The sequence below is a fragment of the Suncus etruscus genome, chromosome 7 (genome assembly GCF_024139225.1).
Source record: "Suncus etruscus isolate mSunEtr1 chromosome 7, mSunEtr1.pri.cur, whole genome shotgun sequence".
Lineage (NCBI taxonomy): Eukaryota > Metazoa > Chordata > Mammalia > Eulipotyphla > Soricidae > Suncus > Suncus etruscus.
The window spans coordinates 60,787,439-60,801,406 of NC_064854.1; positions in this window are offsets into that span (position 1 = coordinate 60,787,439).

Sequence of the window (13,968 nt, forward strand, 5' to 3'; positions counted from 1 at the left end):
CATATGCAGAAGTGGGTGACTTCCTGCTAGTGATCAGTGACAACCAGCAGAAATACTGACTTGATTTTTGTTCCATGCCCATATCTGGCTCTGCACAGAAGAAAACCTCTCCCATATCTGGCCTGTGGTCTCCTAGAGAATCTTAGTCCTGTTTGCTGTCCACGGGCTACTGGGGTGCAGCATGGTGCAGCCCACCCTGCCCAGCCCTTCTCCTCATGCCTCCTTCCCAGAACCTGCAGGAGCAGGGCCAAGCCCTCACACCAGCACAGGCTGGAGTGTTGTAGCATGAGTTGCTTAAGTAACTGCATGGCGCCACCTGCCCAGGGCTGCACATGCTGGCCACACAGTCAGGATCAGGGCCTGGGCCACATGTTTTACTGTATTTCCAGGAATAGGTCAGGGCAGAAGGACTGATGGGAGGTGGGAATTGGGATCACCCTTCACTGAGGTGCTTGGGAAAGAGGCAATTCCCAGACACCGCTCTGCCTTTGGTCTCCGGCTGCTTCTGATGGTTCATGCAGAGGAGGAAGGAGAGACTGTCAAGCCCAGGATGTGTCTGTGACACGGGAGCATGGCATGGGAGCACTCATATCTCCTGGGGACCCATTGGAGGTTCCCGGGTGCACCTGTGCTGAGCTCACAAATTTTGCCCCCTCTGCTGCCCGCTCAGGGCGCCACAAGCAATTTCCCCATCATGCCTCGAAGGAGGAGGTAGAACTAGGACTGGTCAGAGCTGTGGACTCCTTCCACAGAGGGTGAGTGGTCTGGGGGTACTTACAGAGCCAAGAACTTAAGGTTCTAGGAGGAGGAGGAGAAAGGCAGATTCCCTCTGACCCCTGGGGCTTCCTCACTCTTGCTGGACCCCCTCCAGCAATCTTGGCCAAAGAAGTGGGGGCACCTTGCTCACAGAGGCCAAGTCTGGGGTGTGAGAGAAGCTCCAGGCAGTGCATAAGGACCTGAATGGGCATCACTGAGTATAGGGAAGGGGTGTGGGAGTCCCTAGCTGGAGCAGAGCCGTGCTCCCTAGAAGAGGTGAGAATGGATCTGGGGGGTGGGCACAGAAGCGGAGGCTGTGTAAGGGGGCTGGGTAAACTGCATGTGTTGGGGAAACCCTGTGACCCCCTGACCCCGTACCATCTCCTCAGCTCACAGCCCCTATGCCGAACCCCAGCCGCCCTCCCCAGGCTGACCCATGCGAGAACCAAGCGGAGATCAAAGCTCTGGGAAGGTCCATCCCACAGCACAGCCCATCCTGGGCAGCCCCAGAGGTCTGTCTTCAGTCATTTGGCTCAGGCACCCTTTACATGGTCCCCATCCCCCTCCGGGCCCTGAAATACACAGTTTGGTTCATCTTCAGGAAAATCTGGCCCAGACAGCCCAGCCCTTTATCCAGGCAGGGTCCCCCCATCCAGCTCTGATCCTGGTCAGAGACAGGCAAGAGGATGGTGGGTCTGGTTGGGAGTGAGTGTGGCCTGTGGGCTGGGCAGGAGAGACTGGGGGTCACAGGGGCTGAGGGGGAGACTCACAGGAGCTGGTCTGAGACTGGGGAATGCAGCTAAGGGAAAAAGGGAAAGGAACTAGGCAGAGCCCCATGTATCCTCTGAGCCAGCCACTCAGGATGGGGTATCACAGTGCTGGAGGGGAGCCCAGTGGCCACTGCCAGTGACTCAGCTGGGTGCAGGAGGCTCATCCCTGGGACACATGGACCCCTGTGAGGCAAATCTAGACACTGTGAGAGAAAATGAGGTCCTCCAGTCAGGGGCACAGAAACTTGGCACCTTGCATGGACATGTATGTTCATGCATGATTGTGTGCACATGACAATCAAGTGCACCTGTTTTTGTATGAGTATATGTGAAATCACCCCCATGCTGTATTTCTTTTTTTTTTTTTTTTTGGTTTTCGGGCCACACCCAGTGACGCTCAGGGGTTACTCCTGGCTATGCGCTCAGAAGTCGCTCCTGGCTTGGGGGACCATATGGGACACCGGGGGATCGAACCGCGGTCCGTCCTAGGCTAGCGCAGGCAAGGCAGGCACCTTACCTCTAGCGCCACCGCCTGGCCCCAACCCATGCTGTACTTCTAACCCTGGGTAAAGGGGTCTGAAGTAGGGTAGCCGTGAAGAATTAATAAACCAAGCCAGCCAGAAAAGAATCCTGGAGTTGGTTGGCTTCTTGCCTTATGATCTCACTCTGTGGGCCATGCCAAACTGAAATCTCTTTATTTCCCAACCAGGAGGAGGAGGATTGAGTGAGTGACAAAGGTACCTATATCGAGGGACTCCAGTCTAGATGGACATTGACATGTCAAAGGGATAGGTGAAAAGGAAAGATGAAGTCTGGGGAATGCCTATGTTTTGGATAAAAGCAGGGTGTAAATTAACAAGTATGTTTGCACATCTACGTGAGTATGCTTTTGCATGTACATGTATGTTCATATACATTACTGTGTACCCAGGAGTCTGTGTACACATGCGAGTATATGTATACATGTATATGCTTACATGTGTCGCTCCACGTGTGCATTGTGTACACACACAATGCTGTATGTTACTCCATGTGTGCATGTATGTGCCCATGCATATTATTCCCTGTGTGTGATTGTATGCATGCATATACCTGTGTGCTTTGTGTCCACAGTAGGGCTGGTGACCTGGGGCAGCAGTGGTGTAGCAGGGAGAAGGGGAGGGTGGTGCTCGTCTCCCCAACTCTGGGTGGGGTCTGGACAAGGTAGGGTGTGGCTGTCCTCTGTCCCTGGTCCTGGAAGGGAGGGGCTCTGCTTGCCCAATACTCTCTCTGTGCCTTTTCACCTGACCCATATTCCCCTGCTTCTGCTTGCCTTCTGGGAACCTTCTAGAAAGCTCAGACACTCTCCAGCATCTGGCATGAGCTTGCCTCACATGGGAGGATTCTGAGACTTGGGGCAGGTGCTCTGCTGGGGCAGACTCAAGCCCAGGATTGTTTTTCTCAACATTCCAGGACATCAAAGCTAGAAGGGGGGCCATCGGGAGGATCCTGCGGCTTTCATGTCAGCCCTGCAGGAATGTGGGGTGCGCCCCCCAGCTCTTATCTCCCTGTTCAAGGTGGGCTGGTGGGCAGGAGTGATGGGGCAGATGGCAGGCAGCAGGAGGCCAGCATGGGGGGAGGCTGGGGTCCCTCTTCTTTCCCTTTCCCTTGTCTCCTCCAGTTGGGCTTCCTCTGGCCTGTGACTTGTGAATTGGGGACAGGGGCAGGGTTGAAGATGGGGGGAGCAGCATTGTCCCCTCTGCAGAGCTGGGCATTGCAGAAAGGGTGAGGTGGGATGGGGTGCCTGGGGGTAAAAGTCTCCAAGATGGGGGCTGGAGAGATAGCATGGAGGTAAGGTGTTTGCCTTTCATGCAGGAGGTCATCAGTTCGAATCCCAGCGTCCCATATGGTCCCCCGTGCCTGCCAGGAGCAATTTCTGAGCTGAAGCCAGGAATAACCCCTGAGCACTGCGGGGTGTGACCCAAAAACCACAAAAAAAAAAAAAAAAAAAAAAGTCTCCAAGATGATCAAGTCCTGAGATGCAGCCTGGGCCATTTTATAGGAAGGTGTGTGTGTGTGGGAGACCCTGCCCCCACCCCATCCCCCTCATTGAGATTGGCCCCTCAGTCTCCTCCTGTGAGGTAGAAGTGGCACAGTGGTGATTTCCAGCTTCTGGTGGCTGGTCTGGAACTGGAGATCCCAAGGCTCGAGGCTCGCAGCTTTCCTTGAAGGACTCAGTCTCCTCTTGGTCCCCTCTGTGGAGGTGCGAAGGGTGCATAAAACGCTGGGGATGGTGCACCCAGGCCTGGCATGGAGCAGCCAGAATGCGTGAGCCTTGGGTTCCGCCTCAATGGTCTCAGATTTTGAGGCTTTATTTATTTATTTATTTATTTTGGATTCCACAATGTCCCTATGAGGAATGACACTGCTGTTTGGGGGATTGGGGGAGAGAGAGACAGAGAGAGAGACAGAGAGAGACAGAGAGAGAGACAGAGAGAGACAGAGAGACAGAGAGAGACAGAGAGAGACAGAGAGACAGAGAGAGACAGAGAGACAGAGAGAGACAGAGAGAGAGACAGAGAGACAGAGAGACAGAGAGAGAGACAGAGAGAGAGACAGAGAGACAGAGAGAGAGACAGAGAGAGACAGAGAGACAGAGAGAGACAGAGAGGAACCCACATGCCTGACATGTGACCAAGTGGGGTTTGATCAGCCTCTTCTTCACCATCTCACAACCCTGAGCACTGCTGACTGTGGACTGTGGTCCTATGGGCCCTGACCCAGAGGCTAAACACCTGGTACTATATCAGGACCATGAGCATTTTGGAAGACCCCCCTTCCCCCCAAAAGGCAGAGGGTTCTTTTTCTGTTTGTTTCTGAACCACACCCACCAGTGCTCAAGGCTAACTCCTGGCTCTGCACTCAGGAATTGTTCCTGGTGAGGCTCCAGGGACCCTTTGGGATGCTGGGGGTTGAACCTAGGCCAGCTGTGCATGAGAGCTAATCCTTAACCTCTTATGCTTAGTCTCTTGGGTCCAGCACAACAGTTTCAGAGCAGGATGAGGTGGGAACTGACTATCTCCTGCTGGCCTTGTTGGCCTTTAGCTACAAGGGCAGCGGGCAGGGCACCAAGGTGGGAGCTGCTGGTTGCTGGTGGGGAGGGAAAGTGGGAATTACCAATGGGCCCGGGACTTCAAAGCCTGTCTCCATGCAGGGCCCTTCCCCTAAGAGAGAGCCAAACTGGCAGTTTAGTCTCTCACTCAGCCGAAGGACAACCACCTTTACTTCTCCATGGACTTGGCATCTCTGAGATACTGCCTGGACAAACAGACAGGTGGACTGATAAACAGATGGAAAGACTGGGAGGGGAGATGCAGGGGGAGAGAGATGGGGTGGGCAGCTGCTGCCTAGTGCATAAGCAGAGCCCAAGTTTCTCCTTGGAAGGTTTGGAGAGTTGGCTGCAGGGGAAAGGAGGGAGTGGGCAAGATGAGGGCTGCTGTGGGGAGGGGGGGACTCTGGCTGCTGGGGCTCAGAAATGGAGACGTGACTCATTAGACCCTAGAGACACTCTGCTCTTCCAAGGGGTGTGTGAGAAGATCAAACCCAGGGACCAGAAGTGGCCCTTCTGGCAGGTTTGGGTGTGGGCTGGGTGGAGGCCCCGAGGCCCCGAGGCTGCAGCTGCCCTTTGCATGGGGGTCAGTGCCTAAGGGATGGAAAATCAGCTCTGCTGGGGGGGAATTACTCAATGGGGGCCAGGAGGGTTCCTGCAAGACAAGGGAGGCCACGCTGGGCTTGGGAGGTGCCCCAGCCCTGAGCCAGAGCCCGGCCCTCCCCACCCATCCTCTTGGCTGCCGGTTGCCGGCATGTTGGAGGAACAGATCTGTGGTGTGGACAGCTTCCAGCTCACTCGCTTGTCCATCAGCGCCCAGACTCAGTGTGTTCAGCCAACCCCTCCAAGATAGAACCTTCTGGAAGGGCTCTTCTCCTGGGGTCTGTCCAGAGTGACTTGCCAGCTTCTCCCATGAACTCTGCACCCCCCAGGCTTGCCCCCTCATAGGTCCCCCCTATTTTCTCTCAATACAGGAAAAGCCACAACAAGCCCCCGATCCCCCCTCCCGCCCTGTCTGTGGTCTGGCAGCCTGCAGTGACTTGGCTGCTGGGCTGTTAGCTCAGTGCCTGCTCGGGTCTCAGATGCTCCAGAGCGGGGGCCTCTCCCTGCAGCCCCCACCCTGTACCTCCAGGAGAGGAGAAATGAGGGGCTCAGAGGAATCGCACACAGACGGGGGGCTGGAACACCACAGACTTGAGCCAACTAAGAGATTCCCTGAGCCTCAGTTTCTCCATCTGCGAAGTGGGGACAGTAGCACCTGCCCGCTGGCTGGGGTGTGGTCAGCTCAGGACAGCTGTGGAAATGGATACAGACCTGCTCATTGGGGGCACAGGCTCAGCATCCCCCAGAGATAATGGGCTGGGACTTTTGGGGAGTTTTCTTGACTGCACCCCAGGATCCATGGCAGACTTGCAGTGGGGTGCAGGGTGCTGGTTCGAGCGGTGTGGGTGGGCACCGTGAGCAGAGGATCTTCCTAGGACTAGATTTGGGGTATAGTTGGGGTTGGGACTATCGTTTTAGCTAGTGATGCTGCGACTATTGGTTACTGCGGAGGCCATTATTGCTAGGTTTCTTTCTTAATGTTGGTGCCGTTACTATTCATGTTACCGTTGTTGCTTTTCCTACCGCTAGAAAGAGTACTGGTACTGCTAGTGCTGGCACTATGGCTACTATTGTTGCTACCATTTTTGTTTCCAGTACTACTGAAATTGCTGCCATTTTGCTACTTGGTTTCAACAGTTGTTGTGCTGCTTCTCCTTGTTACCTGTTGTTCCTCTGCTGTTGTTACTACTGCTATTGTTGTTGTTGTATTCCCCTTATTACTGTTGTTGCTGCCACTGTTTCCCTGGTGTTTGGCCCCTGCTGCTACCTCTAGTTCTTTATATTTTCTGGCTTCTGCTTCCTTGGGGGGGAGGGTGAAGAGAGGGCTTTGGGCCACACCCGCAGTGTTCAGGGGTTACTCCTGGCTCTGCACTCAGTAATCACTTTTGGCCGTGCTTGGGGGACCATATGGGATGGTGGGGATTGAATCAGTCGCCCTGTGCAGCCAAGGGCACTCCCCACCGTGCTCTCTCTCTGGCCCCCAGCTGTTGTTTCTGATGCTGCTGTCCACGCCATAGCTGCTGCTGCTGTTTCCTCCTCCTGCCTTGGATCTGGCTGATGGCCCTGCCCTTCTGTCAGGTCCTGCTTTCTCTGGGTTTGCCAAATCCCCTAAGCTCAGCTGCTTTTCTGAAGGGGGGGGGTGCTTATTTTAGGTTCTCTTCACCACTGCAGCTGTCCCAGGACTGACACACACACTCTTTCTCTCTTCCTTTTCTTCTTTCTCTCTTCCTTTCTCCCTCTCCCTCTCCACCCCCCCATCTCCCTCTCTCTGTGGTTTTCTTGGCAGCCACAGTGAACATGGAGGAAGGGAGAAGTTCCTCGTGGAGACCTAATCGGAAGCTCCTGGGCGGCCTGCTGGCAGTGGCCCACTCTCGGGTCTGATTTCGGGGCTCCAGGGAGTAAAGCCGGGGTGTGCCTTTTCTGCACAGGCTCATGTGTTGTAAAAACTCATCTCCGGGCCCAGAGAGATAGCACAGCGGTGTTTGCCTTGCAAGCAGCCGATCCAGGACCTAAAGTGGTTGGTTCGAATCCCGGTGTCCCATATGGTCCCCCGTGCCTGCCAGGAGCTATTTCTGAGCAGACAGCCAGGAGAAACCCCTGAGCATCACCGGGTGTGGCCCCAAAAACAAAAAAAAACAAAAACAAAAACAAAAGAAAACTCATCTCCATGTTCAGGGGGTGGGGGACTGCTCTTGAGCAGCTGTGATTTTCAGGCATGTGAGGGGGTGCTCTGGATGGCAGGAGATGGCACGTGTGGGCTGGTGGCTTTACATCCCCAAACAGGCAGCTACCACAGGAGCTTCCCCCAGAATGCTTCTTTCCCTATCTGCCCATTGGGGGCTTGCCTATCAAACCCACCAGCCAGTGCCTTCCTCGGGAACCTTCCCTTTTAGGAGAGACGCCAGTGGGCAGGGGACAGAAGCGTCTGCCCCCATAGTGAGGGCAGGTGGGGACCAGAGGTAGCCCTGACTTATCAGGACAGTTACTATTCATGGGGTGAGCTAGAGACCCTTTGACAATATCTCCTCCACTTTCTGAGTGGGGACAAAGGGATGTAGGGATGACTGCCAGCTTCTCTGCTCCGGGAATTCTGGGGCTTCTAAGTCAGGACTTGGGGTCCCCTTCCCAGCTCCATGTAAATATACCCACCCACTGAGTACACCCTGATCCCCTCCTGCCCCCTGTAAATATACTCATTCACCAAGGTCCCCTAGATCCCTCATGGTCCACGGTGGGACCGAGTGCCTTCACAGCAGCTGGGCACGAAAGAGCAGGAGCAGCATTGGGTGTGGAGTGTTGAGCTGGGTGGCGTGTGGGGCCGGCAGGAGGACATTGGGGGCAGAGAAGGACCCCCCCCCCAAGACTGGCACCAAGGGGGTTCCGGGCGCCTCTGCCCTGGGCAGTCTCTGTCCACCAGGGGGCGCAGCAGGCTCAGCCCCATTCACGGAGTCCCCTGAGAAGTGGGCAGCCCCCCCCCCCCCCCCCCCCGTGAAGCCTGTGCATGGCCCTGACTTTCAGCAGTGGGTCTTTCTAGAAGCCTTGGGCAGTACTCTATGTTCTGTGTTCTGTTCACAGAGCCCAGCTGTGCTTTTAGAGGGGGTGCTACCCCTTGCCTCCTCTGGTGCCCAGGGGACTCTACTCTCCTTTTAGTCATGAGACCCTGCCCCCGGAACACCTCATCATGGGGAGAGATTTTTCTCCCACAGGAGATTGTTCTCAGGGTCTCTTGGTTGGGAGAGGGGTTCTGCCAAGTGTGAAGCAGTCAAGTGGGGTGCCCTGCTCTCTTGGCACCACCTGCAGGGGTGTTGTTTAGGGGTCATTCTAGCAGTGCTAAAGTCTCCCTTCAGATGATGCTTGGGGGAATGGAACTTGGGGCTCCCCACTGGGGTTGCATCCCTCAGCTGTCTCCAGGGCCCTGTGTAGCCCCCAGGAAAGTTTTCCCCCCCAGAGAGAAACTAGAGTGTGGTGGAAAAGGGCTCCCCTTCCTCTTCCCCCAGGGTTCCCACCCATGTTGGATTAATATGGGGGCCATCCTTTCCTGTTTGTGGGGTTTGTTGCCCCATTATGATGTGAGCAGATGCAGACAGGACTTGAACCCCAGGACTTACTTAATGCTGAACTGTGGGGTGGGGGAGAGAACAGAGGAAAAAGCTGGAAAGGGAGAAAGGAGGAAAGACAGTGAGGAGGGAGGTGCTGCCACTTCAGGGTGCAGGTTCTGTTTTGGGGTACAGGTGCTGTTTTCCAGGTGAAATTTCTGATGTGTAGGTTTGGGGGTGTGGGCGCTATTTCTGGGTGAAGGTGTTTTTGGTGTTTAGAGGTATAGTCTCTTGGGGTGCAGGTTTTTGTTTGGGGGTACAGGTGAGGTTTTGGGGGTACAGATGAGGTTTTGAGGTGCATATGCAATTTGTAAGATACAGGTGCTGTTTGGGGGCGCAGGCAATGTTTTGCGATACAGGTGCCATTTTGAGGTACGGGTGCTGTTTCTGGGGTGCAAAGCATTGCCAGGCACCAAGGAGGAGAGTGGCTGTCTCTAATGAGCTGCCCAGGAGATGGTTTCCTCCTCCTCCTCCTCTACCTCCTTCTCCTCCTCCTCCTCCTTGCCCCAAACCCCATGCAGCCCTCCCTGGAATGGTCTGGAACAGCAGTCCTGGGTCTGCACAGATTTAGGCTCACCTTGATCAGAACCCAGAAACAAACCCCAGGGAAGGGCCTCATTCAGGAGCTTTTGTCCTTGTTCTCTACCCCAGTTTTGGGGTTATTCCTGGCAGTGCTGGGGAACCCTATGTCGCTGAGGATTGAACCTGGGGCCCTCTCAGCCAGTGGTGCCTATGCTCTGCCCTTGGAGCATTTCCCAGCCCTTTTCTCATCACTGACGCTTCAAGACCAACTTCCAATGGTTTGCTCGGCCAAAGGGGCCTGGTTCTCTCGAGGCGGTTCTGAGGACAAGTCTGGGCTGGGGGTCAACCCAGGCTGGCCAGAGGAAGACTCAGCAGATGGGGTCACGCGGGAGGTCTGCTGCCCTCTTGTGGGCGCCGGCAGAAGTGCAGACGGGCGAGGCGCCCTTCACCCGGTCTTGTGCCAGGACCCAGGGCTCCGGGAAGGTCAGCTGGAGGCTGGACCCAGACCAGAGCACTGTCAGCGCCGCCAGTTTGCAGAGCAGTGTGGGGTGGGGCACCGAGCTCCGTTGGTGATGGGGAAGCACCCCAGGAAGCAGCGGAGCTTCCAGTACTTGGGGTGCTCTGGGGTGGGTCTCGGCTGCTTCCTGTTTGTAGATTTGGGGGTGGGAAGAGTGTTCGCAAGAGAAAGTCTGGGCCAGATTTTCGACTTTCGACTTTCGGCGACTGCTGCTGGCAAACCTAAAGGCAACGCGAATGAAGGTGGGCCTAGCCGGGTGAGGTTTGGGCTCCTGATCCCCCAGCTGGTGCCCCAGGTGGGGGTGGGATCAGGGCGGGAGGCCCCTGCTGACTGGGCCAGGAGTGAGTCACCCGCAGAGAGAACCTCGGCCTGTCCACCCCACCCTGCCCAGATGTTCCCGGACACTCAGTCTGAACCCACCACACCCAGCCATGCCCCCTGGGAGTGGGTGGGGAGCAGACCCAGGAGGGGGCTTTTACCCTTGCAAGGGGCCCGAGTGTCCCTCTGCTACGCTCAGGGCAGTGTGCCATGCCCGCCTGTGAAACCAATGGCTGATCAAACACAGAGGACGATTATCCTGAACACCCCCCTAGACCATGCCCCCTCATGCTGCCCAGCTGCTGAGACCCTCTGCTCCCACCTATCACAGCCCCAAGGCCCCTGATTCCCCAGGAACCCCACTAGCACCCCCCCTCCAGTCCCTCTACCTTGGCCTCCAGTCTGGGGCCTGGTCCTGTGGCCCACACGCTTTGCTTAGTTAGATTAGAGTGGCAGACAGGGCTGAGTCCTCTGGGAAGAGCAGTCAGTGAGACATGACTTGATCCTCAGGAGGGCTCCAGAGTGTCAGAGGGTCTCCTGCAGGGTAAACTGAGTCTCAGCATGGGCTTCTCTTCTTTCTTTCTCCTCCTCACTCTTCCTCCTCTGCTTTAGTCTCCTCCTCCTTCTCCTCCTCCAGCTCCTCCATCCCCCCCTTAATATTCTATTTTTCCCTACTCCTTCTCTTCCACTTCCATCCCTGCCTCTTCCTCCCTCCTTCTCCCTGAGCCTCACCACACAAAGCAAGTGCTCTGTCCACCTGGACACCTTCCCCTTCACTCACCTCCTGGGGCTAGTTCCTGCCCTTCTTCAGAGGCCTGTGGGGCTGCAAGGACATTACTGATAGGTCAGCCACAGGCTGATTCTGATGAGCTCATCATACCAGCATGTTCTGGTTCATGCAGTCATGGTCATTTGCGTGTGTGTGTGTGTGCATGTGTGTGTGTGTATATTTGGGAGGGTAGGAGATGCCACTCTCTTCTCTGGCAGACCACGTGGCGATGGGGTGGATGGCTCCACTTTCTCAGGGACTGAGTCAGAAAAATGCACATGTGCCGCTCACTGAGGTACCGCCAACCTGTCTATAGAGTGCTGCCCTTTAGTTGGGGTGCAGGGAAGACCCCATCACCAGCATGTCTCTCTGCCCTCCAGGGGTGCCTGCCCAGATTCCACAGTTCCTGTGTGTGGTTTGTGGCCATCCCTGTTCAGTGTGGAAGCTATAGTTCTCAGGGGAACCGGGATCCAGATGGACACAATGCCCCCCATCTCCATGCCCTGAGCAGAACAGTTTCGGTCCTTCCCATTGCAGATGGCCCTTCCTAAAGCACCCCCAAACCCGCAGAGCAAATCCAGGCTCTGCCTTACAGGCCAGTTGGAGTGGAAGTGTGGGGGCTTAGATGCCCCCCTCACTTGTTCCTTCAAGCATCACTGGGAGCAGCCACTAGGCTCAGAGCTAGGAGTAGCCCTAAGCACCCCCAAACCTGAAAAAATTACCCAGCAGAACAGTCTGCAAGGGTTGTGCTCAGATCTGAATGCAGGATCCTGGGTCCAGTCTGCCCCTAAGTGGACACAATGCAGGGGAATGGCCCAGGGTCTTGGGGGTTCCCTAAGCACAGGAGAAGGACTTATTTACTCTATTCTAGTCTTTGGGGGCCAGGCAATAAGGGGATGCATGCAGTAGTGTCTCTGCCCAGGCCCACAATTGGATATTTTGCCTGTCTGCTGAGCAATCTGCCTGATCTACCTCCTCTCCTCTCTTGGGTTGGGGAACCCCATGTACAGCCCAGATAATTTACACCCCAGAAAGTATTGGGATTGCTGTAAATGTACATGCGGGATCATGGGATGAGGTGCAGGAACACTGAAGGAGCAGACAGCCCACCACTGTGCTAGTCTTGGGGGGCCTGCAGCCCGCAAGCTCCCTCCTTGGCCAGGACTGCGTCTGTTTTTCTTCCCCCTGCTGGAAATGCACCTCGACACATTTGGGTTCCCCCCCGCCCCAACAAATAACACAATTTTCCCTTTGTGTTTCCCTTAATAAAACACAGAGATGAGAGCAAGAGAAGGAAAGTAAAAAAATGTGTTGCTGTCATCTCCACTCTGTCGCCCACGCCTGCGTTTCAGCGCCCCTCACCCTGAGTCTGAGCTGCATGCTTGGGCCCTGAGCAGGCCACTTCCGGTCAAAAGAAAGAGTAAAGGGCAACTGTGGGGGACTGGGTGCAAGCACCAAGTTGAAGGTGCTTGTTCCCAACTTAGTTCCAATCCCAGCACCGAGTGGGCTCCCCAGCATGAACTGGGAATAGCTCCTGAGCTGAGCATACTGAGTGTGGATCCCCCAATAAAGCACTCCATGCTGCTGAGCTCATTGAAATCCTTCCCGACCACCCTGGAAAGCAGAGGGTGTGAGGACAGCTTTGGGGTGAGGGGGCAGAAGACCATGGGCACAAGCAGGTAGTCAGGAGAGGCCCAGAGCTTAGTGGACCAACTTGTGGGGAACCCAGGAGAGGCCCAAGCCTATCAAATACCCCAAGTTCCCTGCTCCCTTCACCCTGGGACTTGTGTCCCCCAAGGTCCCTGACTGTCCAAAGAGGAGGATGAGTGGCCTAGACTGGCCAGTGGCCTGGTTCTCTCACCAGCTCCAGGGACACCCACCCTACCATGGCTGCTGTTAGTTACACACAAGTGCCTGGCTCTGCCCCAGGGTCCATGGGGACTCCCAGCAGAAGTGGCCCAAGACCAAGCAGGGGGTCTCTCCCACCAAATCCTATAGGAACCCCCCCCCCCATGCCTAGGCCAGCCCAACTCTGCAATCTGAGGCTGGTGAGTGCATGCTGGGAGGGAAGCAAAACATCTGGGGGAAGAAACAGCCCAAACTAGTTGAATGGACCCCAGGGATGGGAGAACAGTGCACTCAGCTCAGGGCTTGCAGGTTGCAAGCCCAGGTTCAATATTCAGCACTCAATGGTTCCCCTCCACCCTAGCACCTCCTGGAGAGACCCAAGCCAGGAGCACTTCTGAGTGTGGCCCCTAAAGCCCAATTCAAAAGCTAGTAGTTAAATGTTTTCATCTATTTGGAACTTTTTCTCCAATCCCAAGTGCTGGGTCTATGGCAGCTCGGAACCTCCTGCCTCACAGACCACCCAGGAACTCACGCATGCACACGAACACACACATGCATATATTCACACACAACACAGTGCATACACATGCACACCTGTTCACATGCACATATGTGCACTCATGTATGGTACATTTGCGCCCCCCCCACCCCGGATTTGCAGTGGCAGAGAACATGATGTAAGTGCCAGGAGATGAAGTGGGCATCTGGCAAGAGGGAGAGAAGCCTCTCAAGTCCCTCAGACCCCCAAGATTTGTCTGAAATAGTGGATGAGATGGTTTATTTCTGCTCCCAAGGATTCCCCTGGGTGGAAGAAGACTCCCTGAAAGATAGCGATACAGCCACCTCTGCCTCGCCAGGTCACCCTCCTGCCTTCGGAGTGCAGGTGGGACAGAGGCACCTTTCCTGGTGCCCAGCTTTCCTGTTCAGTTCCTCCTGTGTGAGAACAGAGGGTCCCCAGAGAACCCCATAGGAGTCCTCACTTGGGGGACCCTCCATGCCCGGTAGCAGAGGATGGGCTTGGCATGAGGCTTGTGTGTCCAGCTCATGGTGGGCACAAGTAGGTGGTGCCAAGCTGCCACCGAAAAAAGTGGGGCTTACGCCACGGTTTGGAGCGAGTCTTGGGAACCCTCACCTGGAGACAGTTCCGCGCAGGAGTCGGGCACTGCGCCCTGAGAGTCTTA